This window comes from Acipenser ruthenus, chromosome 55 (assembly GCF_902713425.1).
Source record: "Acipenser ruthenus chromosome 55, fAciRut3.2 maternal haplotype, whole genome shotgun sequence".
In the NCBI taxonomy this organism is placed as follows: Eukaryota; Metazoa; Chordata; class Actinopteri; order Acipenseriformes; family Acipenseridae; genus Acipenser; species Acipenser ruthenus.
This window is the reverse complement of record NC_081243.1, coordinates 5,712,087-5,737,428: the sequence shown is the minus strand read 5'-3', so window position 1 is coordinate 5,737,428 and position 25,342 is coordinate 5,712,087. Positions and strand designations below refer to the sequence as shown.

The 25,342-nt window shown below is 39.1% G+C and overlaps 1 pseudogene; it reads right to left on the bottom strand.

Annotated features, from left to right (window-relative positions):
- Positions 1 to 21,851: 21,851 nt before the first annotated feature.
- LOC117401649 (E3 ubiquitin/ISG15 ligase TRIM25-like) lies at positions 21,852 to 23,856 on the bottom strand (annotated as a pseudogene).
- Between the last annotated feature and the right edge of the window lie 1,486 nt (positions 23,857 to 25,342).

Sequence of the window (25,342 nt, the reverse complement as noted above, 5' to 3'; positions counted from 1 at the left end):
GTACCTCCTGTCCTGAATGCCAGCGTACGGCCCCTTTTAAAACATTTCGCAGCCCGTTAGTGCCATTGCCAATAATAGAGACTCCGTTTGAACGCATAGCCATGGATTTAGTAGGCCCCCTAAACAAGTCAGCCCGCGGACATCAGCATATTCTGGTTATCCTAGATTATGCTACGAGATATCCGGAGGCTATTCCTCTCCGTAATACTTCAGCTAAAGGTATTGCCAAGGAGTTGTTTGTGGTGTTTAGCAGGGTAGGAATCCCAAAAGAGATACTTACGGACCAGGGCACTCCTTTCATGTCTCGGGTTACTAAGGAACTGTGTAAATTACTGAAAATTAGACACCTGAGAACCTCTGTCTACCATCCCCAAACGGATGGGTTAGTGGAGCGCTTCAACAAGACCCTTAAATCAATGCTACGGAAGGTAATTGATAGGGACGGGAAAAACTGGGATTTCTTGCTGCCTTACTTAATGTTCGCTGTACGAGAAGTGCCCCAAGCCTCTACAGGATTTTCACCTTTTGAGCTTTTATATGGCAGACATCCCCGGGGCCTTCTGGACATAGCGAAAGAGGTCTGGGAGCAAGAACCCACCCCGTATCGTAGCATTATTGAACATGTCTCTCAGATGCAGGACCGAATAGCTGCTGTAATACCCATTGTGAAGGAGCATATGCGGCAGGCTCAAGCCCAGCAGAGGCACAGTTATAACCGACAGGCAAGGGTCAGGGTTTTTCAGCCCGGAGACAGGGTTCTGGTATTAGTTCCGACCGTAGAGAGTAAATTTTTGGCTACCTGGCATGGCCCATATGAGATCATAGAAAAGGTTGGTGAGGTAAATTACAAAGTGAGACAGCCGGGGAGAAGAAAGGTGGAGCAAATATACCATGTTAACCTCTTAAAAGCATGGAGAGACAGGGAGGGTCTGTTGGCTATGAACGATAATGCATTTGTAGAATCTAAAGAAGTTCAGCCTGAGCCACAGGTTAAAATAGCAGATACTTTATCGGAGACCCAGAAGCAGGAGGTACGAAATTTTGTAGGAAGAAATAGGGATGTGTTCTCCGCCATACCTGGCAGAACCGACATCGTACACCACAAAATATTGACCAAACCAGGGGAGAAAATAAAAGTAAAACCCTACAGAATACCTGAGGCAAGAAGGGAGGCCATTAAAGAGGAAGTAAAGAAAATGCTTAAGCTTGGGGTGATTGAGGAATCACATAGTGAATGGTCCTCACCTATAGTGCTAGTTCCAAAACCTGATGGGACACTTCGCTTTTGTAATGATTATAGGAAGCTGAATGAAGTGTCCAAATTTGATGCTTACCCGATGCCTAGAGTTGATGAGTTGATTGAGAGATTGGGACCAGCTCGTTATTTAACAACCATCGACTTAACAAAAGGATATTGGCAGGTCCCTCTAACTAGCGAAGCCAAAGAAAAGACAGCATTTTCCACACCCGAGGGCTTATTCCAGTACACAGTACTGCCTTTTGGTTTGCATGGGGCTCCTGCTACATTTCAGCGCATGATGGATAGGATCTTAAGGCCACATCGGGAGTATGCAGCCGCGTATTTAGATGACGTGGTAATATACAGTAGTGACTGGGACACCCACTTGGTGAGAGTACAAGCAGTACTTAATTCTATAAAAAGTGCTGGTTTAACTGCTAACCCCACTAAGTGCACAATAGGGCTGGAGGAAGCAAAATATTTGGGGTTTAATGTGGGAAGGGGCGTTGTAAAACCACAAATTGATAAACTAGAGGCAATAGAAAAATGGCCACGGCCAGTGGGGAAGAAACAGGTTAGGGCATTCTTAGGACTAACCGGTTACTACAGGAGGTTCATTCCTGACTTTGCTACAATAGCCGCACCCCTCACAGATCTTACCAAAGGCGGGAAAAAACCTAATGGTAAAGTGGAATGCAGAAGCGGAGGCTGCCTTTCAGAGATTGAAAGCGGCTCTGTGCACGCAGCCAGTATTAGTTACGCCAAATTTTGATAATGAATTCATGGTACAGACAGATGCTTCTGAAGTAGGGATAGGGGCAGTGCTTTCCCAACAGGTCCAGGGTGAGGAGCACCCTGTAATGTTTTTAAGTAGGAAACTCTCTCCACAAGAGAAGAACTACGCTATAGTGGAAAAAGAATGTTTAGCAATTAAATGGGCATTGGAAGCACTTAAATATTACTTACTGGGCAGACGTTTTAAACTAATTACTGACCATGCTCCCTTAACTTGGATGAAGAACAATAAAGAGAAGAATGCTAGGGTAACCAGGTGGTTTTTAAGCCTACAGGCATTCAATTTTACAATTGAACACAGGGCTGGCCTTTTGCAAGGCAATGCGGATGGGTTATCACGTGTTCACTGTTTGTTCACCAAGGTCGCTCGTACCAGTAGGTCTGAGCTGGGGGGGAGGATGTGTGACAAAGTGAACTATAAAATATATGGGAAAGTGGTGGACGGTGTGTATATTGGTCCAAGAGTGAAGAGAAGCCTGTATCCTCTCCATTGAATTCAGGTTATATAAGTAAGTTGTAGTCTTTGACTGCCAATGTCACAAAGACTACAATTCCCAGAGCTCCACAGGAGCGACCATTTTGAGACAAGGGTTTTCACCTGTCTCCAATTAGGCAGCCACAAAAGAGCATGGGTTTGTTCAAACGCGAGTGTGTGCAAAGGGTATGACATGCAGAGAGACCGATACATGCTGGAAACAGATTAAAGGTTGGTGTTCTACCTAGGGGAAGGCGACTGCTGCCTAGTTAAAGTATTCTGTTTGGTCAGTAAACAGCTTAGCTGTCTGACTTATAGAAAGGGGTAGTTAAAAGATAATTAAAAGGTTTAGTTAGTGCTCTTAATAAAGAGCTAGGTTTTGTTTGGTTTTGTTTACGTTGTTGATATTTGATTTGTGTGACTCTGGATAAAGAGAACACGGTAATAAACATACAGGCACCGCCCTGTTTACAATAAAATACTGTTGTCCAGTGTGCTTGGTTCCGAAAGACTGTGTTCAAGACCCGGAAGAACCGTGACAAAACACCCCAGTCTGTCACAATATATATAGTGGATATTAAAAGTCTACACACCCTTTCAAAATTTCTAGTGTTTGTTGCCTTAAAGGCTGAAATCAAGACAAATCAAGTCAGACTTTTTTCAACTGTATTTAGACATTGTAACCAACAATATTTAAGTGAAAAACAAAAGGATAATTTATTTGGAAAATAATTAAAAATAAAAAACCTTCAATGCCTTGGTTGCATAAGTGTACACACCCTTCAATTAATACTTAGTGAAAGCACCTTTTGTTTTGATAACAGCAGTAAGTCTGTTTGGATAAGTCTGTTCCAACTTAGCACACCTGGATTTTGCAATTTTCCCCCATTCTTCCTTGCAGAAGAGTTCAAGCTCACTCAAATTGTGAGGCGACCTCTTATGTACACTCCTCTTTAGGTCAGTCCACAGATATTCTATAGGATTGAGGTCCGGGCTCTGACTGGGCCATTCCAGGACATTGATCTTCCGTTATTTCAACCATTCCTTGGTTGATTTGGCTGTATGCTTCAGGATCGTTGTCGTGTTGAAAGGTGAAATTCTTCTTTAACTTCAGCTTTTTTGGAGAGGGCAGCGGGTTTCCCTCCAAAATATCTTGGTATTTGGAGCTATTCATTCTCTCCTCTTACCTGACCAGAGCCCCTGTCCCTGCTGAAGAGAAAAAGCCCCATAGCATGATGCTACCACCACCATGCTTGACAGTAGGTACTGTGTTCTTTGGGTAATGGGCTGTGTTGGATTTGCGCCAAACATATCTTTTGGAATTAAGGCCAAAAAGTTCTACCTTGGTCTCGTCAGACCACAAGACATTTTCCCACTTGGTTTCGGGAGATTGAGTGTGTCTTCTTGCATAATTAAGACGGGACTGGATGTTCTTTTTTGTGAGAAGTGGCTTCCGTCTTGCCACCCTGCCTCACAGCTCAGAATTGTGGAGAACATGCGAAATGGTTGTTACATGCATGGAGTGGCCAGTCTCTGCCATAAAGTCCCGCAGCTCCTTTAAGGTTGCCGTTGGCCTCTTGGTAGCCTCCCTGATGAGCCTCCTCCATGCACGATCATCAATCTTGGAGGGACGGCCTGATCTAGGCAAGGTCCTGGTGGTGCCATATTTCTTCCACTTCTTGATTATGGTCTTCACTGTGTTCCACGGTATATTTAAGACCTTCGAAATCTTTTTATATCCCTCTCCTGATTTGTACCTTTCAACAATAAGGTCCCGAAGATCTTTTGTTAGCTCCTTGTTGTTCATGGTTGTCTCTGCACACTAACATACACTATGCAACAAAGAAACCTTCGGGGAAATCCTACAGAAACAGCTGATTTTATTTTAATCTAATCAGAATCACTTCAGTTGATCTCAGGTGAAGGCAAATTAGCTTTGTGCATGATTTGGAACGTGATTGCTTAAATCTGAACACAATTACAACCCCCATTATGAGAGGTGTGTACACTTATCCAACCAAGGTGTTTTAGTTTTCCATTTGTAATTCATTGTCAGAAATGTGTAGCCTTTTGCTTTTACTGTGATTTTGTAGGTTACCATGTCCAAATGAAAGTGAAAAAAGTCTGATTTAATGGGTTTTCATTTCAGGCCTCAAGGCAACAAACACTAGAAATTTTGAAAGGGTGGGTAGACTTTTGATATCCACTGGGTATGTATATATATATATATTGTGATATGGCACAGGGTAGGATTATTGATGGATGTTATATTGCTTCACATTTCTTGTCATTTGTATCCAGCTTTAACAAGCTCAACAAGGGACAGGTGCCACGAATCAGCGCACCAGTATAAAATACGCTCTGACCAGCAATCTGGGTCTGTGTGTAGTGGAGGAGAAAAGACTTGGAGGACAGCGGGCATAGAGCGAGGGAGAGAGAAAGAAAAGATAAAGAAAACAAACAAAAAGGATTACTTGGCAACAACTTTGGAACAGAATTGGACCCCGATTAGTGGACTGGATTATTGGACTGAATGAAAACCCGAACCCAGTAAAAACGACCCTTTTCTGTACCTGAACCACGAGACTGCCAGTGATTGTTTGTTTTGTTACTTTTACGAATTGAAGAGTTATTACATTGTGTTTATTTTCCTTTTGATTAAAAGAAGTATAACTGTTGCTTTATTGAAAGGCTATCACAACCTGAAAACAATTAAACATACAGACACGTGCTGTTTGAACTCATACGATCTCTCCGTGTCTGGTGTTTTGCATCTTACCACCTGTCTATTACAATCAATAAGTTTCCCTACCCCGCACCATATTACAATATATATATATACATACATATATATTTATATATATATATATATATATATATATATATATATTATAATATGTATATTTGTTTCCAGCAGCAGGATCTTTACAGCCTTCTGATTAATGAAGCCTATGAGGAATATAGACACATGCGTTATCAGCTGCATACCTTGCGCTGGCTAGCACGTTAGACAACTGATGGAACACTGTGTCCCTTTTGTCCTCAGGTATTGGTAAAATTTCAGTTGCTGAAAATTTGATTTGCTGTTCACATCCGAATTGTCACTGTTTGCAGTTGTGGAAAGTTTCCCTACTTTTTAGTAAGTGTATTGTAATAAAAACCATATACCTATACATGTATTAAATAGTTGTATTTGTTTATTCAATAGAATCATATATAGATATCTTTTTTTCTGAGTGAATTCTGTGTATTTATTCTAGGAAGGTGGAACCCTTATTTTGGCAGCCGATGCTTTGTTTGGTCTTCCCACAAAGAGATCGTCTGGATGTAGTTCTGAGGGACCGAAATATTCAGATTGATACTTTGCCCCACAAGATGCTGTGGACACTTATTAGTGAACAGCAGCATTCAGCAAATGAGGTACTAGGGTTAGCATTATGTAACTGTTGGTTTTCAAGGACATCATTCACGTTTAGATGGTGTATTTGTGTGCTTGTATGTCATTTATCAGCTTTCACTTTCTCAGGGCTGTGTAAGTTTTCAGGCAGGCAGTGTGATTCGTTCCAAAGTAAAAATACCAAACTGGATGAAACAGGAGTGTTTGGAATATTATTATTTATTTCTTAGCAGACGCCCTTATCCAGGGTGACTTACAATTGTTACAAGATATCACATTATACAGAGATCACATTATTTTTTACATACAATTACCCATTTATACAGTTAGGTTTTTACTGAAGCAATTTTAGGTAAAGTACCTTGCTCAAGGGTACAACAGCAGTGTCCCCCCCACTAGGAATTGAACCCACAACCCTCCGGTCAAGAGTCCAGAGCCCTAACCACTACTCCACACTGCTGCCCCAATATCCTGCAAGCACGAGCTCCCATGAAGATTCCTTAACCTGAAGAAAGGAGAGAGGTAATTGTGGTATCTCATCAAAGTCTTTCTTTTCTGTTCAAGTGTCCATAAAACATTTTTTTTGTATTTATTTCTCCTAACCTTTCAAATGCTGTGTACCTTTTGAAGGAGCTGAAGGTTAACCTGCAAAATAAAAACACCTCTTTAATATTCATGTTTGAAATTGCATGCAAATTAAAACCTCATCTTTAAGTATTTCTTTAACCACTTGCTGTAGGTTGTCAGTGTCTCACAATGCTGGGGCAGCAGTGTGGAGTAGTGATTAGGGCTCTGGACTCTTGACCGGAGGGTCGTGGGTTCAAACCCCGGTGGGGGACACTGCTGCTGTACCCTTGAGCAAGGTACTTTACCTAGATTGCTCCAGTAAAAACCCAACTGTATAAATGGGTAAGTGTATGTAAAAATAATGTGATATCTTGTAATAATTGTAAGTTGCCCTGGATAAGGGCATCTGCTAAGAAATAAATAATAATAATAATGCTGATATCGCTTATAGGTGTTGCAGCATACTGTATACCTGTCTCAACATGGGTGGCACTTTATAATTCTATAAAACTTGTTGCAGAAATGTGATTTTCCTCCTAAATCATAATTGTAATCTCCCTATATGTATTAAATAACTTTCAAAATCTGCTATCTACTTTCTCATGAATAGTTTTTAAACTATGTTTTATTGTAGAAGTACTACCCAGACCTTTTAGAGCAAACAACTTTTGCTGTTCCTGCTTTTCATGCATATGGACATGATGTAGGGTGCCAGGTAAAACGCTCTTGTTTCATCACACGTATGTCTTATGTAATGCTTTTTCTCATGTTTTTGCATTTAAGAATATAATCGTTCATGGTCACGTCAAGTATTCTGATACTGTAGGTAAAACACAGAGATAAAAGTTAGCATGCATAATTTTAGATAACTGCTGTTTGATAATGCTGCTTTTTAACTTTCACTCTCAGATTGCATACAACTGTCGGTATGTGGAGGGGACAGGATTGGCGGATGATGAACAGATGGAGAGATTGTGGTCTTATCTCTGCCGTTTTGGGAAAATAACAAAAGAGATGACCCCTTCTCACCGTTTAGATTTATTGCCCTACTCCATTACAGTTGGAGGATAAGAAAGACTCAAGGGTAAAGAAAGCATATTTGTTTAGCTTTTATTTAACAGAAGAGTTCACTGGTATCCTTCAGCAAGGCTCTAGATACAGAACTTGTAGTGCCCATGGGTGGCAGTACTGGCATCCACAGCCAACTGTAAGCACAGGAGCCGGGCAATGGAACGCAAGGTAGCCAGCCAGTGTCTGCCTGTTTTTACTATTTGATCTGTGCTGTGGCTGCCAGTCCTGCCACCATTGGCGCCAGGAGTTCTGTCTCCAAAGACTTGCTGAAGGATACCAGTGAAATCTTTTGGGAGGTGGTAATAATAATGCTCTTCTTATCAGTATTGTATTTCAATTCTTTTTAGCCACTTACCTCTTCAGTACATTTTAATGTATAATAATGAAATAATTTTCCTTGTTGAAACACTCATACTTATTCTGAGTTTTCCATTGCTTGAGTGCAGGTATGTTTCCTTCTATTTGACAGCAAAAGCACTGCAGCAGAAAGTCGCTAAAGCAAGGGCAGTAGAAGATGAAGCCAGTGCAGAATTTGAAGATTTCTTGAAAAAGACAGGTACACTTTTGCTACTAAAATACACTATAATGAATAATAATAGCTATATATCCATGTTAAAACACAGTTCTCCAAATGAAGAGTACATATGAAAGTGGTGAATGCTATGTTGTTAAATTTGTTAAATGTCAAATGTGAGTGTAAAATGGCATAATTAATGATACTGTGGATGTGGTTCCCAGGCTATATTATAGTCCTATATTCATTTTCATTTTGTTATGCTTTACTATTATAATTATTATTGAAAAAGTCTAGTCTGCACACAGGCATCACCATTCATGAAGTGACCAACTGGACTAAGCAAAATGATGCTGAGGCAAAGAAGAGCTCTGACCTTACCTGGGAGGAGGTTTGTAGAAACATTGATGGAGCACCAGCTGACACTGTATGAATTTTTAGCAGCAGCAACCTTTCTCAGTCCACTGCTGAATGATCACCGAAATGAACAGTTTAACCAGCCTTGATGAAAACAGGACGCTGGAACTGGCAGCTCGTTCACAGAGGTATGTGGCAGTTTTCTTACTTACAAATTCATCTGTGTCCTGAATCTTTTCTTTATTTTAAGGTGTTGAAGTACATTTTACCAATTTGTCCCTGTGACAGGCTGGCTGCAGGGATGATGTCAGACCAGAAAGGAGTACACAGGCAGACAGTAGTGGGGAGTCAAACTGAGACACAATGGCTGCGCTCAGTACGTTTATTGCAAAATAAAAGGTTTAAACAGAAAACAGGACACGGCCCTTGAGGCCAAAACAAATAGACAAACAAAACAGATTAACACTAAACGAACAGCGGACTAACAGACAAACAAACACGGTGAGTACAAATACTTATTTATTTTATTTACTTTTTATTCTCTCCTCTCCACATCTGTTCTCCACTCACCAAACACACAACCCCGAGTGAGTGAAAACATGCTGTTTTTATGCAGTTGTACCGAGACTCGATTGCTAATCAGTCATTCAATTAGAATCTCGGTACAACTGCACGTGAATTAATTAATGTGCATTTCCATGTGTTCACAAACTAATACACTTCACGTGCAGGTAAAATGATGTGCAATCCTCGTGCCTAAATACAAATACATGTTTTAAATAACTTGCGTTACACAGACCCATTTATATCCCATGCACCAATATCTACACACCAACATTTACACACTACATGCAACATATAACACACAAAATGCACACAGGGGTGGGGCACATTGCCACAGTCCCTTAAGGTTGGATATAAAAATACAGTACAGTCCATTGAAAGGAAGCACAAGGTACATCAAAGATGGCCATTGCAATCTGAACAGTGTCAAAGAATTCAACATAGGATTGAAGAGAGTCGAGTCACAGCGCAATTTTTCTGTGCAGTCTGGTCAAAAAATATGCAAGTCAGTATGATATGTTTTTTATGACATCAAAACCTATTTTGACCAGCTCTACTTAGCTTTGCTAGCTAGCATACAGAGCTTTGCAGGGAGTACTGAACACTTACATTATTTTGTGTAAAATGTGGATGGTTGTTACATGCACAGCAAATCCAACAAAGCAGTCAATTTCTTTCAGATAAATTGTGTTTTGTTGTTTTGTTTTATAGAGGGACAGGACATCGCCATTCATCTTTCGAAGAAGATCACCAAGGTTTCAGTCAAAATTAAACAAAAAGTTAAACTGTTCAATACCAGAAGGAGCAGAGCAGAAAATCTACCGCATGAACTGCAGTATCCTGAGGTCATTCATGTTGACAATCCCCTAGACCACACTTAACAGCAGCGCAGGGGATGCTGACATTTCTGTGAAACAAAGATTGTTTGTGCTGTGGAACTGCAAGAAGAGCATCGGAGGAGAATCTTCACATTGAGGAAGACATTGTTACTGGCAAGGAATTCTATGAGAGGCAGATCAGTCTACTTGATGAATTCCTTCAGTCAGCCTCTCAAGACTCCTCTCGGCTCCTGAGAGGCGCTGCAGCTTCATTACTGAGCAAAAAAAGAGAATTTACCCACACTCTGGACACACTTCTGAATCTACTTTCCACCGATGCCACATCTAGCATAAGCATAGAGTTTTCCACAGACAATGGGGACGAACTTGATGACTCAGAGAGTGACAAGGATGAGGACTCTGATTGTGACGTTGTTCAATAATCATCACATTAGCTGTAGCAGTACATCTGACTGAAATTGGGTTCAGTTAAGACTGCATTCTCCTTAAGGTAATACATACTGAACAAGGTTATTTGAAACCAATCAGCCTTCTATTTCATGCTAACTAAGATTCTTTACTAACTTTTACAAATGAGCTTATTGGAGGCTTCGTGTTTTTAAGATGGTTCAGGTGCAGTCCAGGCAGACTAACTGGAGCATCATTACAGTATACCACACTGCGCTCGGCTTTGTGTGGAGGCTGATACACAAAATAATGAAGGACTGTTGAAGAAATCACATGTAGTGCTTTTTAATGCTAAATATGTATCTGCTATTCTAGGTATTATCTGCAATTAATAATTCAGCTATGTTCATATTCAGAATGTAATACAGTATTAAGACTGGGCCAGTATTATAAATAAATAAACATGGTTTAAGAGAAACAGCAGTGATGTTTATTGAACATTCCCATACATTCTCTATATGTTTCCACATTTTGGTTGCAATCCACAGGGACAAGGGACTCAGTGATGTTAAAAAAAAATACCTAGAGTCCACAATTAACCAATATAGAAAGGAAGGGTGGAGAAATGTATTGCCTGTGTGCAGTACTTTAGACTTTTCTCTATTAAATGTCATTTGCCATGTGTCTGCCCAGTTCTGAATGCTGTCTAGATCACTTTGAATGACCTTTGCTGCTGCAACAGTGTTTGCCACTCCTCCTATTTGAAACTGCAAACACAAGTCAAAAAGGAAGTTAGAAAGTCCAAGAGAGAGATAGAAATCAATATTGCTAAGGGGGCTAAAACCAATTCCAAAACGTTTTTCCAATATTATAACAGCAAGAGAACATTCAAAGAGAAGCTTAAATGTCTAAGAGACACAAATGGCAAAATCATAGATGAAGAAAAAACAAAATAGCAAATATATTCAATGATTGCTTTTCACAAGTTTTTACAAAGTAGGATATGGACAATATGCCCCACATTTCAACCTGTTCCTATTCAGTTTTAAATAACTTTATTGTAACAGAGGCAGAAGTGTTAAAGGGACTAGGAGCTCTTCAAATAAACAAATCCCCTGGGCCCGATGAGATCCTCCCAATAGTACTCAAAGAAATGAGAGAAGTTATTTACAAACCACTAACCAAGATCATGCAACAGTCTCTTGACACAGGGGTTGTACCGACAGACTGGAGAATTGAAAACATAATACCGATCCACAAAAAGGGAGACAAAACCGAATCAGGTAACTACAGACCAATAAGCCTGACTTCTATTATATGTAAACTTATGGAAACTATAATAAGATCCAAAATGGAAAATTACTTATATGGTAACAATATCCTGGGAGACAGTCAGCATGGTTTTAGGAAAGGGAGAGCATGTCTAACTAACCTGCTTGACTTTTTTGAGGATGCAACATCGACAATGGATAATTGCAAAGCATACGACATGGTTTATTTAGATTTCCAGAAAGCTTTTGACAAAATCCCGCATAAAAGATTAATTCTCAAACAGAACGCAGTAGGGATTCAAGGAAATGCATGCACATGGATTAGGGAGTGGTTAACATGTAGAAAACAGAAAGTACTGATTAGAGGAGAAACCTCAAAAAGGAGCGAGGTAACCAGTGGTGTACCACAGGGATCAGTGTTAGGTCCTCTGCTGTTCCTAATCTACATTAATGATTTAGATACTGGTATAGTAAGCAAACTTGTTAAATTTGCAGATGACACAAAAATAGGAGGAGTGGCAAAGACTGTTGCAGCAGCAAAGGTCATTCAAAATGATCTAGACAGCATTCAGAACTGGGCAGACACATGTAAAATGACATTTAATAGAGAAAAGTGTAAGGTACTGTACGCAGGCAATAAAAATGTGCATTACAAATATCATATGGGAGATACTGAAATTGAAGAAGGAATCTATGAAAAAGACCTAGAAGTTTATGTTGACTCAGAAATGTCTTCATCTAGACAATGTGTGGAAGCTATAAAAAAGGCCAACAAGATGCTCGGATATATTGTGAGAAGTGTTGAATTTAAATCAAGGGAAGTAATGTTAAAACTTTACAAAGCATTAGTAAGACCTCACCTAGAATATTGTGTTCAGTTCTGGTCACCTGCTAGAGCTGCTAGTCTGTGATGGTTGATTGTAGTGTGTGCAGAGCTGCTAGTCTGTGATGGTTGATTGTAGTGTGTGCAGAGCTGCAAGTCTGTGATGGTTGATTCTAGTGTGTGCAGAGCTGCTAGTTTGTGATGGTTGATTCTAGTGTGTGCAGAGCTGCTAGTCTGTGATGGTTGATTCTAGTGTGTGCAGAGCTGGTTGCTAGTCTCTGTGTAAAAAAGTGTCTCCTATTTTCTGTTCTGAATGCCCCTTTATCTAATCTCCATTTAAGACCCCTGGTCCTTTTTTCAAGTCAAAGAAGTCCCCCGGGTTGACATTGTCTATACCTTTTAGGATTTTGAATGTTTGAATCAGATCGCCGCGTAGTCTTCTTTGTTCAAGACTGAATAGATTCAATTCTTTTAGCCTGTCTGCATACGACATGCCTTTTAAACCTGGGATAATTCTGGTTGCTCTTCTTTGCACTCTTTCTAGAGCAGCAATATCCTTTTTATAACGAGGTGACCAGAACTGAACACAATATTCTAGGTGAGGTCTTACTAATGCATTGTAGAGTTTTAACATTACTTCCCTTGATTTAAATTCAACACTTCTCACAATATATCCAAGCATCTTGTTAGCCTTTTTTATAGCTTCCCCACATTGTCTAGATGAAGACATTTCTGAGTCAACATAAACTCCTAGGTCTTTTTCATAGTTCCCTTCTTCAATTTCACTATCTCCCATATGATATTTATAATGCACATTTTTATTGCCCGCATGCAATACTTTACACTTTTCTCTATTCAATTTCATTTGCCACGTGTCTGCCCAGTTCTGAATGCTGTCTAGATCATTTTGAATGACCTTTGCTGCTGCAGCAGTGTTTGCCACTCCTCCTATTTTTGTGTCGTCTGCAATTTTAACAAGTTTGCTTACTATACCAGAATCTAAACCATTAATGTAGATTAGGAATAGCAGAGGACCTACTACTGATCCCTGTGGTACTCCACTGGTTACCTCACTCCATTTCGAGGTTTCTCCTCTAATCAGTACTTTCTGTTTTCTACCTGTTAACCACTCCCTAATCCATGTGCATGCATTTCCTTGAATCCCTACTGCGTTCAGTTTGAGAATTAATCTTTTATGCTGGACTTTGTCAAAAGCTTTCTGGAAATCTAAATAAACCATGTCGTATGCTTTGCAGTTATCCATTGTCAATGTTGCATTCTCAAAAAAGTCAAGTAGGTTAGTTAGACATGATCTCCCTTTCCTAAAACCATGCTGGCTGTCTCCCAGGATATTGTTACCATATAAGTAATTTTCCATTTTGGATCTTATTATAGTTTCCATAAGTTTACATATAATAGAAGTCAGGCTTATTGGTCTGTAGTTACCTGGTTCGGTTTTGTCTCCCTTTTTGTGGATTGGTATTACATTTGCTATTTTCCAGTCTGTTGGTACAACCCCTGTGTCAAGAGACTGTTGCATGATCTTGGTTAGCAGTTTGTAAATAACTTCTTTCATTTCTTTGAGTACTATTGGGAGGATCTCATCCGGATTTGTTTATTTTAAGAGCTCCTAGTCCCTTTAACACTTCTGCCTCTGTTATGCTAAAGTTATTTAAAACTGGATCGGAACAGGTCGACATGTGGGGCATGTTGTCCGTGTCCTCCTTTGTAAAAACCTGTGAAAAGTAATCATTTAATATATTTGCTATTTTTTTTTCGTCATCTATGATTTTGCCATTTGTGTCTCTTAGACATTTAACCTCCTCTTTGAATGTTCTCTTGCTGTTATAATATTGGAAAAACATTTTGGAATTGGTTTTAGCCCCCTTAGCAATATTGATTTCTATCTCTATCTTGGCCTTTCTAACTTCCTTTTTGACTTGTGTTTGCAGTTCCAAGTACTCTTTCTGTGTGCTTTGTTTTTGGTCCCTTTTAAACGCTCTGTAAAGTGCCTTTTTTCGCTGAATATTTTTTTTAATTGATCTATTAAACCATTTTGGCCATTTTGTTTTAGATTTAGATTTGTCTACTTTTGGGATGTAATTGTTTTGCGCCTCTAGTACTACATTTTTAAAAAACAGCCACCCTTTTTCTGTGGATGTTTTCTCTATTTTACTCCAATCTACTTCTGTTAGTCTCTGTTTCATACCTTCATCGTTTGCTTTTCTAAAATTGTAAACCTTAGCTTTAGTCATTACTTTTGGGGTTTTAAAAAATATTTCAAATGAGACCATGTTGTGGTCCGAGTTTGCCAATGGCTCTCTGACCTCTGTTTTAGTTATTCTGTCTTCGTTATTTGAAAAGACTAAATCAAGGCATGCCTCCCCTCTAGTCGGTGCCTTGACAAATTGCGTTAGGAAGCAGTCATTTGTCATTTCCACCATTTCAATTTCGTCCGTCGTGCCCCCCATTGGGTTTTCCCATTTTATACAGGGAAAGTTGAAATCCCCCATTAGTATGGCTTCTCCTTTTCTACACGCATTTCAAATGTCATTGTATAACAGATTATTTTGCTCAGCGTCTGAATTTGGCGGTCTATAGCATGCTCCTATTATTATGCCCTTTGAATTTGTGTCCATTATTCTGACCCATATTGATTCTGCATTGTTTTCTTTGTCCTGATTTAACACCTGGGCTTCAAGGCTATTTCTTATGTATAGCGCTACCCCTCCGCCTCTTCTGTCCTGCCTGTCTTTCCTATACAGTGTGTACCCACTAATATTATATTCGTCTCCATCACTCTCGGACAACCAAGTTTCTGTAACACCTATCACATCGTAGTTGCTTGTTAGTGCAGTAGCTTCAAGTTCTAACATTTTGTTTCTGAGACTTCTAGCATTAAGATAAATACATTTAATAGGGGTCTTACCTGAGTTGTTGCTCTTGTTTTGATGTAGTCTCCGTTCTGTTTTTTTGTTTTCTCTCCCCTTCCTTTCTAGTTTAAATGCTTCTGGACCGCCTGAAGGATCCTTTCTCCGAGTAGATTGGTTCCCTTTCTGTTTAAGTGCAGTCCGTCCCACCTGTATAGATAGTCCTTGTTGTAGAAAGTGCTCCAATGTTCAAGAAAGTTGAAGCCTTCCTGTGTACACCACGATTTCAGCCATGCATTTTGATTTTGTATTTCCAGCTGTCCATATGGTCCTTTGCAAGACGCAGGCAGTATCCCAGAAAATACCACAGTTTTGGTCTTGTCTTTTAATTTCCTTCCTAGCTCTCTGAATTTGTTTTGCAGGGATCTTGGCCTGTCTCTTCCAATGTTGTTTGTACCAATGTGGACGACTACTACTGGGTCATCTCCTGTTCATTCTAGGAGCCTGTCCACATTCTCAGTGATGTGCTTGACTGAGGCTCCTGGAAGGCAGCACACTGTTGTAGTAAGGGGGTCCAAACTGCGAACTGAACTTGCTGTGTTTCTCAGTATGGAGTCCCCAACAATCATGACCTCCCTTCTTTTTGCTGCCTGGTCAGCACTGTTTATAGGGTCCTGGATGTTGTTTCTTTCATTCTCTTGATGTTGGTTTTGGTCATCTAAATGTTGAAGTGGCTCAAATGTGTTGGCTGTCTGGATTTCTGGTGGTTGTGTTTGACGAAGTTTCTTTTTTTCCCTGCTTCTGCCTATCTGAACCCAGCTGTTTCGACTCTCTTCCATCTCCCTGTTGGCTTTCAGTCTGCTAGGGGTGCAGACTTCCATGAATTGTGGGTGTGTCAGCTCCTCAAGCTCCTGTTGCTGTCTCATTTCCTCCAGCTCCTTTTCTAGCAGGCTTAATCGCTGAAGCAAGTCCTGGATCATGCAGCACTTTACACAAACTTGGTTGAGCTCTGTTGGGTTTTCTCGGATTTCCCACATCATGCAGTTGTCACAGATTACTGGCTTAAATACCTTTTTTTTTTTTTGTTTAGGTTAGCTTCTGCAGCTGTCAACCTACTTTCCACTGCTTCTAACTGAGTTGTACTTGTCTACTATGTCGCTTCCACACGCTGTCGCTTGGAAGTCTGCCTGCCTTTTGTTTGTTTGTTTTTGTGTTGCGTGCTCCGCTCCTCCCCCGTGTCCCAGAACGCCGCGGGATTTGAATCAGCTGCTCCGAGTTTCAGCTTATCAGCAAAATACACGCAGCTGCAAGGCTTTAAGCTGCAATGTTTTCTGATTAAAGCAACTCCAAATTTAAAGATGTAATTCCTCCTTTCTGCTTCTAACTGCGTTGTACTTGTCCACTCGTACTTCTCCCACGATGTCGCTTCCACACGTTGTCGCTGGGAAGCTGGGAGTTAGAGATCACATACATTGTCTTTACTTCAGCTTCAGTGGTTTCAATATCTCCACACACAAAATCACAGCGTTAGCACTGAACACGGCATTCTTTATATTCCCTTGTGTGATCGAGTGGAAATCTGCTCTGCAGCGCACTCCATCACCCACACAGCTCCCTTACCTGGAGACCGCAGGACAATTGATGCACAAAAGCTGTTTTATCAGTCGCTGTTGTGGATTAAAATAGTATTGGTTTTAAGAATAAATAATTAAACTCACATGGGGAGGTGTCGGGTCGCGGGGCTTCCTGTGCTGTAAACCTGGACTTCATGGAGACGTGCAGAACGCAGCTCTCGCTATACCTTATCCAATGCTGCCATCGTGTGGCCATTTAGTAGAAATGTTAGTTCTAATAAAACTAACTTATTTATTTTATTTATTTTTTAAAATCTGAACACAGCTCAGTAGCCCTTTGAAATTACTCAGATTAACCTTAACTCCTGTACAAAAACAGACATTTCAGATACATTCTTAAAATACAGCAGACAGAATATTTACAGGATAACCAGGAGAGTATTGTGTATAAATAATAAGTCATTACTGAATTCACTAGCTGTACTACACACTGCCTAGTATGCTGGGGTTGAGGCTTGTTTAAGCTTTAGCTTTTTATTTGTTTTAGAAATACAATTGGTGTTTTTTTTTCAACGTGTTTAATGTGTTGCCTCTATTTCAGAAGCACTTGGGATTAGAATCCTACTTCAAATGTAATTTAATATCAAGCTAATCATTATTTGTAAGGCTGTAAACTGAAACAATGAAAACGACCGTATGTTTGTTTAATTGTATTGGTGAAATTACATTGAGCTCTATGGGAAGTTTTCGAAATTGATACTATTCAGAGGAATATGAGCTATAAGTATTATTTTATGCAGAGATGTTAACAAAATAATATGCATATGAATTACTGTAATGTGCAGAAATATATATTATTGTTGTGCTGTATCGTGAAAGTATACATTAGACACCAGTTTCTTGAGCAGCATAATGCCCAATGACAATAAATATATTTTCTATATTAACTTAGTAAATGTGTTGCCTCAGAATGGATGTTGCATTCTTAGAAGATGGAACAGTATTCTGAATGTGGGTGAAAGGGAGAAGCACAGAATTCCCAAAAAATATGATGTTCCTACAATTGTGTGTGTGTTTATTTTTATTGTTTAACCAGAAAAAGGCTCCTCACCACACAAATAGAGATACTAACAATTTAAAACTAGAATCAATAAAGAAACATTGATCCTGACATCCAGCACCAAACCCTTTATTTTAAGTGTAGTAACAGAGAAATACAACCAATGATTTTGTCAATGCTTTGTTGAAGCGAAGCAGTTTCACACTTTTCTCGGCTATATATCATGCATGAAGCGTTTTAATCTGGTATCAGATGTCGCAAACATGCGATTCATCAACTCTCTCTGACCCAAATTAGACTGGCTAAACTTATTTTACGCCCGCATTTCACAGGTCTCAGTCTCATAATCTCTATGTTGTTCACATTTTGATCATTTTCTAACCAGAAAGCCATGGAGCCAGTTGCATTTCCATTATTGACGCAGCAGAAGGCACTCCAGATGGAGCTGGGGATGGTCACGCGCTCATTCGTTATGTTGTTGGAGGGAATCGCACCAGTGAGAACAGCAGGAGAAAACCGGAAGTCTGCCATCTTGGGGGAAGTGCGTTAGCTGCAAGGACTCTAAGCATTTTAAAATAAATAGCTTTCTATAAATTACCGCATACATGTCTATAAATAGGTCTGTGGCTGAGCTGTTCCAATGATGACGTCACGGGCCAGGAAGAAGCAACACAAAAGCAATGAATGGGAGGTGGTGAAACTGAGCGCTACGGCACTCAGCGTATTTATTAAATAATAAAACAAACACAAGATTTAAACAAAACAAAACACATTAAACAAAAAGGCGCGTTGGCCAAACAAACAGAAACTAACGAGTATATTAAGCTACAGCAATTGTTAACTTTCGTTGTTCGAACACACTCACCTCTCTCCTTCTGACACTCTCTTCTGAGCGCGTACAGCTGCAGGTTTATATACAGTGACCATCTCCGGATTAGAAACAATTAATCAATGAATTAACTCGGGAGATGGTCACTGTCTGCACGAGTTTAATAAGGCTGTGTGACTGTCAGCTAGGTAAATAAATCACTAGCTGCTCAGTCACGCATCCTCACGAGGTTTTTAAATATAAAAACAATAACAAATAACCGGCGCTTCGCCGAAATATAAACATAAATCATAATATAAATAAATAATAAATAACGGGGCGGGACACTCCGCCACAAGGTCTTTTACATCGGCTTTTCTCTCCTTAAATGCAATTGATGCCTGTTAATCCATTCGTGTATCTCAATCACAACTGAGAAACGCGTTAATAGTAAAATTGGTTTAATTTACGGGTTTTTTTCTTCTGTGAAACCACTAAATGGGCTTTTAAATCTTACTTTTTCATTTAAATGCCGAAGCGACTCATATTTATTCATTTGAATTGTTACTCGTCACAACGATTGTAATAGTGTGACCAGCAAAATGCTTTATTTTGAATTACAGCTTTAATAAAGTTAAGTCGCTTATTAACATGTTGTGATCTCATTTGTACGTGAAAAATGAAACCTGTCTTCTGTAGGTAAGCCAGTGTAAATTTCATATCTTCCACAACATGTATTTAGTACCATACCATGAAGGTCACTGTATAAATTAAAGCTGTATGACTTTTGAATTTCAAAATTAATTTTTGTCTGACTTTTGTACAAAAAAATGGCAAATATACAGTGGTATTTGTTCTGTTCTCTGATTATGAAGTATGCAGTAACACTTTATTCAAAAGACAACTGAGAATTCACCACGCAAGTCTCACTCAGCATGTAATATATATATATATAGATATAGATATAGATATAGATATAGATATATAGATATATATATATATTCTCTTCACAAAACAGAAGAAAAACCCTAACTCCCTTTGGAGTACTGCCTATACTTTTGCAAAAAACTAACTATAACCGGGTGGCTGGTCCGCTTACCGGTAATCCAAATACTTAATTTGCTTTATGTTTTAACTCACAATCCACTTCCTGTCTTTAAACCTCCATAGCCAATAACCCACCTGAGGTTCATTTATATCTCCGCCAAGATCAGATGCAGCTGATTGGCATTTCCCATTATCTTTAATTAGTCAGTGCATTATTCAATTTAGGATGTTTTTACCAAGATGGCTCTCTATTGCCTTCAGTCATAGTAAACAAGTTAGAGGTGTCAATATGGGAACAAAAATGGGGCCCTCTTATGCCTGTCTTTTTATGGGATGGATTGAAAATAAAGTTTTTCAACAGTACAAGGGACATACACCAATTTTATATCTCAGATACATTGACGACACATTTGGCATCTCAGATAACACTAATGAAGATTTAATGGATTTCATACATTTTATTGACCAGTCTCATCCAGCTCTAAAGTATACTTGGAACATTTCTAAACAAATTTCTTTCTTAGACATTACCATCACATTTTTTAATTGTACCATCCATACTACAATTCTCTACAAAGAAACAGACTCTCATTCATATCTAAGATACAACTCCTCACATCCCAAAGCTTGTCGCAACTCCATTCCATACTCCCAATTACTAAGACTGAGACGCATTTGCAGTGATGATAGTGATTTTTTGAAAAAAACAAATGACATGTGTGCATTTTTCAGAAACTGTGGTTTTCCAGAGACTATACTTAGAGAAGCTCAGTTAAGAGTATCGACAATAAACAGAAAGGATGCCTCGTACAAAACCAAAACACAGAATACCAACAATCGCATTCCCCTTGTTCTTACATATCATCCTATGACCAAAAAAGTACAACACATCATACAAAGAAATTTGAGCATTCTTCAAGATGATCCTTCTACAGCTCTTATTTTCAATAACCCTCCTCTAATGTCATAGAGAAGAGACAAAAATCTAAGAGAGCATCTGGTCCACAGTAACATTCGACCCAATCTGGACAGTCTTAAGGGTACGTTTCCATGCAATAGGTCACGCTGTGCAACTTGTAAATACATTCACAGCAACCCAGTAGTTAAGGGAGCAAAATCCTCATTTACTATCCATGATACTTTTACTTGCATTAGAAAAGAAATAGTATATTGCATTGGCTGCATCAAATGTAACAAGCTATATATTGGTGAAACAAAACTACGCTTGGCTGATCGCTTCATGGAACATCTGAGAAGTATACGAATTAACACCTCTACCTTTCCTGTCGCCAGACATTTTAACAGAAATGACCACACTATAGAAGACATCACAATTTGTGGGATGGTTCAATGCTATGGAGCTAATGCTGTCAGGAAACAAAAGGAATGTGAACTTATTTTCAAACTAGGTACTTTGGAGCCATTTGGAATGAACATTCTATTCTGAGGTCATCATCATCATCATCATCATCATCATCATCATCATCATCATCATCAACAACATTCTGGAATTTTGTTTAAAAGACTACTTGTTTGTTTTTTATCAACTTCTTAAAGCACTGTTTTTTGTATTCAGCCGATAATTGATTTGTAATCAATTATTCTACCTTTTTAAGTACCTGACATATCCTTCTCTTTTTTCTTTTATATATATATATATATATATATATATATATATATATATATATATGCAACAGTGGCATCTGCTTATTAAACTAAATATCACGTTATAAGGGCAGCAGTGTGGAGTAGTGGTTAAGGCTCTGAACTATTGAGGGTTCAATGAAGTCATTGAGAGCGCAGTTGGAACAAAAACCAGCAGTACAGGGTGGGGCGCTCCAAGGTTGAGACCCACTGTTTTAGTGGGATTTACAGTTTTGGAATGGCCATTCATGTTTGTTTTTTTTGTCAATTTGTTCTGTGGGATTTTGAATTTTCTGTGACTGTGCTTTGGTTTATTGATTATTATTATTTGTTTATTTAGCAGACGCCTTTATCCAAGGCGACTTACAGAGACTAGGGTGTGTGAACTATGCATCAGCTGCAGAGTGACTTACAATTACGTCTCACCCGAAAGACGGAGCACAAGGAGGTTAAATGACTTACTCAGGGTCACACAATGAGTCAATGGCTGAGGTGGGATTTGAACCGGGGATCTCCTGGTTATAAGCCCGTTTCTTTAACCACTGGACCACACAGCCTCCTATATACATATCTATTTTTGTGATTACCTTTTTTGATGGGGACTATTCCAAGTATTTTTGTTATTGTTCTTTTTCTCTATTGCCATACTGAATTCTTTGTGTTTGATTTTTGTTTTGGTTTTAAATCCCTCTCTGATATCATTAGTGGCAAATCAATCCACTTTATTTGGTAACCTGTTTTGGCCCTTTTCATTTTTCTATTTCGCTGTGGCACTAGATTGATGGTCAAATCTATGCTGTTCCAACTGGAATGAAGTCCTATTCAACTAAGTTCCATATGAAACCTGGGCTGGATTCAACAGCACAGCTTATTTTACTACAACATTACAGAAGAAAGTTGTGAACAGTCACAGAACTAGTTATTCAAGTAGCCAGCTGTTGAAATGTGTATTAATGTGGGCAAACCCTCTTGTCAATACCTACTTTCAGTGACTCCACAGCCTGTTTCAGCTTCTCTAATTCTTTCAGTTTCTCTTGGATTCTCTGCTGTATTTCTGTCTGTGTGCCTCCGAGCTGCTTCTGTGTAGAAACACAGTGACACAGTGACATTACTGATGGGACATGGAGCCATATCCTGTCACACCCATACTGTCTGCTGCCTAATACTACAATTAAGAATAGGGTTAGGGTTAATGCTGTACACCCACTATTGAAAATCTTTGCAATCTTATCTAGCCTAAGAAGTTATCAAAGCCTATTAATTTGAAAATGGCCTCTCTTTGTCCTGTAAAATGCTATGAGGAACAGAAACAGTTTGTAAAAGCAAACACACAAGCATTATAAACCACAATCCACTTTTAAATGTCTGTTGAGCTTTAAAGAGCGTACTACTACTACAAAACAGAATTGCATACTGTATTTTGGACTTGATCTTCGTCCAACTTGCTCTTAATTGCTACTGAAGTTACTGTATGTCGTACTTGCTCTTTGAATTGTGGAGATGTCTTGTGGATTTGTTTATAGTACACAGAATATTGGGGTAGAGTACAGGCAGTTTTGATCCTATCTCTTGCCTACACCCCACAATCTTAAAAGCAAACTATACAACTCTCTCCATTATACACAACCTGTTAACTTCCATAAACAAAGTTGTTAAGTCACATCTATGTAAGCAAGGTTCATGCAAGCAAGGGCCAACCACAGAATTGTTTTTGGAACAATCTATCCCTGTCCTACATCAACAGTTCACCTACAAGTGCTGTAAAACCGTGATAGTCTTACATGTTTCCAAGTTTTGTGCTTTTCTTCTATTTCTGTAACTATTAGTATTAGAAAAATCAGTGGCGCAAAATCTCACAATCTCGCACAATTTCTTGCTGCATTCCAGTAGCCCTCTGCTGCCTTATCTTCTAGGATAGCTACAAAGAAATGGTTCAAACTCTTACCTGTTTCCCAGTCCTTTCTTTCTCAGCTGAGATTGTATCATGGCCCCTATGTTCCTCCTTCTCACACAACCAGCAAATACACATCTGATCGGTTCTGCAGAAGACCTCACATAATCTTTGGTGCTGATTACAAAGTTTCTGCTCCAGATTTCCAGTTGCATTGATCAGTTTGTGCCTCTTCAATACAGCAGTTTCAAGGTGGGGCTTGACGTGAGTTTCACAGTAAGAGGCCAGGCATGTCAAACAGGAGTTTACAACTTTGAACTTTTTCCCAGTGCAGAAATCACATGGCACAGCTCCAGGTCCAGCATAGCTTTGAACAGGAGGAGGAGGAGGATTGAGCCCTGTCTTCTTTAATTTCTCCACAATTTCAGCCAGTATGATATTCCTGCCCAGAACAGGCCTTGGGATAAAGGTCTCTCTGCATTGGGGGCAGCTGTAGACTCATGGCTGATCAGTCTGATCCCAGTGGTTCTTAATACACCCCATACAGTAACTGTGTCCACATGGAACAGTGACCGGGTCCTTCAATAGATCCAGACACACCGGACAGCTAAGCTGCTCCTCTGACCACAAGTTTGAAGCCATTCTTGCTGCAGTGAGACAGAGACTATTTCACAGCAAAAAAAAACGTAACTGTGCTTCTCATTTCCTGGAGTTGTGTGTGTAGCTCTAAGAGGCGCGGTTTGGGAGTGAAGCCAAGTTTAGAGAAGCAGGCTGAGCCGACACTGTGCGAGAGGGGTGGGGAGGAGAGAGAGCTTTGAATGGGACTGTGACAGTGATCCTTCCACATCTATGCCTCTTTTTCCCATCACATCCCTAATTCATAAGCACTGCTTATTATATGATTGTTTTGCAAATCCAATATTCATTTACTCAGATATAGATAAACCTTTAATTGTGTTGTTTTGATCTTGTTAAAAAGCTCTGATCACAAAATGGGTCTCGTCTTGACTTGACCTGACTGGGAGTGTATCGTATTATATATATTTTTCACTCAATCTTAGAATTCAGTCATTATTCACTGAACAAAACAACCAGTTTGAGATTTTATCACATTTTTCAAAGATTGAAATTAAATGTTATTTTGGTATTTGTGTAAATTATTTTGCTGAAATTGTGAAATATAAAAAAACAAAGAATAAAAAAGAAAAATTAAAAACAGCTGCATTGGTTTTTGTGTAAAACTATTTTAACAAACTGCAAAATGGGAAATGAAACACAAGCAGAGTGAATTCACTGAGTGACTGAATTCTAAGAGTGAGTGTAACATATATACTCTCAAGGCATTGTCCTGTTAGCAGTGTGTCAAATCTAGCCCTTTCATTAGGATTGCCATTGCATATATGCCCTAAACTGGATTTCAAGCTGTATATGTAATGAATTGTGACTCAGAACAGCAAGTTGTTGATTATTAGATGTTCTTTATTTGCAAGTTTAGAAGAATAACCAGGATTAACAGCCACACATCTGTAGCTTAGTCCAGCGAAGAGGGATCTGAGCCCCACAATAAAGGAGTTATCCTTCTTTATACAATTCAGTAATAAGCAACCACAGCCTCTTCACATCTTCCATTTAATTGCTAAAAGGAGAAATCTACTTTCACAGTAAATCACTATTCATTGTAAGAAGTAAAGTCTCCAATTAGAACCTTCTTTGTCACTGTGGGTAAACCTTTCACAGGGATTCTATATTCTCTATTGCAGACTTACTTTGTTGTCATGTAAGCTATGAAACATGCATTGAAACTTTGTAAAATAATATTCTAAATCACAATTTACAAACTGACTTGATCGGAAGGCTTGTACAATGAGCCCTTTGCAATATTTTATTTGATCAAGTGAGATGTTATATTTTTCTTAGTAAGGGTTCTTGGTAACCTCTCATTCCTCGGTCAAATAACATACTACATTTCCCATCATCCTTCTGCTCACGTACGTATGATGGGGGTGATGGAAAATGTAGTTCTTAAGTTCTTCTGATGGGTCGATGTGAAAGCCATCTTGGAAACAGAGCACTTTTTATAAAATCAAATTCCATAATTGACTCCCTAAAAATGACATTAATTTTACCTTAATTTCTCAATTTACTTCA